The sequence below is a fragment of the Crocuta crocuta genome, unplaced genomic scaffold (assembly GCF_008692635.1).
Source record: "Crocuta crocuta isolate KB4526 unplaced genomic scaffold, BGI_CrCroc_1.0 scaffold696, whole genome shotgun sequence".
Classification (NCBI taxonomy): Eukaryota; Metazoa; Chordata; class Mammalia; order Carnivora; family Hyaenidae; genus Crocuta; species Crocuta crocuta.
In genome coordinates, this window is record NW_027529467.1 from 319,984 (window position 1) to 322,909 (window position 2,926).

The window sequence follows — 2,926 nt, forward strand, 5'->3', positions numbered from 1 at the left end:
TTGTTTCAGTGTCTTGGCTGTTGTAATTAATGCTGCAGTGAATTATTGTTTTGTATGTTTTGAATTAGTGTTTTCATTTTTTTTTTAACAAATACCCAGAAGTGGAAATGCTGGACTGTATGATAGTTCTAGTTTTGATTGATTGAAGAATCTCCATCCTGTTTTTCATAGTAGTTGCACCATTTCACATTCCTACCAACATTATATGAGGGTTCCCTTTTCTCTACATCCTTGCCAACAACTGTTCTTTCTTTTTTTTATTTTTTTTATTTATTTCTAGGGGAGAGAGAGAGAGAGAGAGAGACAGCGTGAGCAGGGGAGGTCAGAGAGAGAGGGAGACACAGACTCTGAAATAGGCCCCAGGCTCTGAGCTGGCAGTTAGCACAGTGCCCGACTTGGGGCTCGAACCCACGAACCACGAGATCATGACCTAAGTGNTAAGTTCCTCCTATACGTGCCAACATATGGTAGCTGTCCTTCTCTGCCTGACTTATTTCGCTCAGCATAACACCCTCGAGTTCCATCCATGTTGCTACATATGGCCAGATTTCCTTCTTTCTCATTGCCATATAGTATTCCATTGTATAGATAAACCACATCTTCTTGATCCCTTCATCCGTTGATGGACACTTAGGCTCTTTCCATGTTTTGGCTATTGTGGAGAGTGCTAACACCTGTTCTTTCTTGTCTTCTTGATAATACCCATTCTGATGGGTGTGACTGGATAGTTCATTGTGGTTTTGATTTGCAGTTCCCTGATGATTAGTGATGTTGAGTGATGGTGATTAATGAGTGATTTTTTTTCTCCCATCCCATAGGTTGCTTTTTCATTTTGTGGATGGTTTCCTTTGCTGTGCTGAAGCCTTCGTTTGATGTAGTCCCACTTGTTCCTTTAAGTCTTTAGACATACTTTCCATTAGTCCTTTGAGCATATTTATAATAGTCCACCTATACTCTTTGATAAGTAACATTTGGGTTTCTTCAAGGCAAAGTTTCTATATATTGCAGTTTTTCTGTGTTCTGGCTATATTTTCCTATTTCTTTTCATGTCCTGTAATTTTTTGTTGAAAACTGGGCATTTTAAATGATATTAATTGGCAACTTTGGAAATCAAATAGCCCCCAAGATTTATTATCATTGCTATTTATTTCTGTTGTTCTTTGTCTTTAGTGGTTTCTTTTTATTTATTTATTTTTTTTAGACTGAGTCTGTAAAGGTGGTTTTCTTTGTTATGTGCAGCCAGTCAAGAATCGTAGTTAATTTCAGGATCAGTGAATGATTGGCAGAGCTTCTCTTAAATTCCTTGACTCACTAAGTCTCACAGCCTTTGACAAGAGCTTTTGTGTAAGTGTATTGGGTGGGGCAAATCTTCATTGTTCTGTCAGGTAGTTTACAACTTTTTGGCCTTGCATTCTTTCTTGTACAGCGTCTCAACGTGAGCCCAAAGTGAGAAATTGGAGCTTTCTCAAAATTTTCCTGGGCATGTAAACTGTCACCTAGATTCCCAAGAATATGTCAGAGCTTTTCAAATATCCTCTGAATGTTTTGTGTGTTTGTTATTTTTCTTTTCCGTTTTTTCTTTTTTGTTTTGCTTCGTTTTGCCTCTTATTAGCCTTAAATGGTAATGCTACCTCAATTTATTCTGTTTAACAATTTCTGCTGATTTTTAACAAAATTTTTAATGTTTATTTATTTTTGACAGAGAGAGGGAGAGAGAGAACGAGAGAGAGAGCGTGAGCTGGGGAAGGTCAGAGAGAGAGGGAGACAGAATGTGAAGTAGGCTTCAGGCTCTGAGCTGTCAGCACAGAACCAGATGTGGGGCTCGAGCTCACAAACCGTGAGATCATGACCTGAACCCAAGTCAGATACTTAACCACTTAACCAAATGAGCCACCCAGGCGTCCTGCTGCTGATTTTTTAATGGGCTGGGAGGTGAAGGGGGTGGGAGTTGTTCACAAAGAATGAGCCCTAAGTCAGGTCAATGAAAGTTATACCCTTATGATAGTTTTTTTGGCTAGTTTCTAGACCAAACATATAGGGATAGTTGTTTGGGGATGGGGCTTTGGAGAGCTCCAAACCCGTTCTTTTCCCTCCTGTCTGCTCGACTAATGGTTTTTACAGCTGCCGTAGTTGCAAGGCTCTTTTTTCAAAGTCAGCACTAACCTGGGAATAGGATCATTGGATTATAGTGTCTAAAAATGCCACGAAGCCTGTTATCCTTTCACAGATTCAGATATTTTTTTCTTAAATAAATACTTCTTGGATTATTTTTATAAGCTTTTAGGTAATTTTAAAATTTGTGTGAAGTTGATTTTGACATTTACTCCAGTGGTCTCTTCCTGTTTGTGGAGGAGTTGGTATTTGAAGACCCTTAATTTGCTATCCTTCAAGGGCTTCAATACCATTGTTCTTAATTTTTTTTCTCAAATACTTTTACAATAATATGTATCTTAAATGTCTTTCATTGCCATGTNCAGCAGTAGAATATTATTTTTTAGGATCCATTTGGGCTGCTATAACAAAATACCATAGATTGCATGGTTTATAAATAACAGAAATTTATTTCTCACAGTTCTGGAAGCTAGAGGTACTAGATCAGGGCACGAGTAGAGTTGGGTGAGGACCCTCTTCCTGGTGGTAGACTCCTTGTTGTATTCTTACGTGGTAGAAGGGTCTAGGGAGCTTTGGGGGGGGTCTCTTTTAAATTTTTTTTAATGTTTATTTATTTTTGAGAGAGAGACAGAGTGCAAGTGGGGAAGGAGCAGAGAGAGAGGGAGACATAGAATCCGTAACCGGCTCTAGACTCCGAGCTGTCAGCACAGAGCCTGACACAAGGCTCGAACTTAGGAACGGCAAGATCATGACCTCAGCGGAAGTCAGATGCTTAACCGACTGAGCTACCCAGGCGCCCCCCACTGGGGCCTCA

The 2,926-nt window shown here is 39.6% G+C and overlaps 1 protein-coding gene across 1 annotated transcript in view; it reads left to right on the forward strand.

The window, feature by feature from the left end:
• CFAP47 (cilia and flagella associated protein 47) overlaps positions 1 to 2,926 on the forward strand; it is a 492,482-nt gene that overhangs the window by 32,626 nt on the left and 456,930 nt on the right.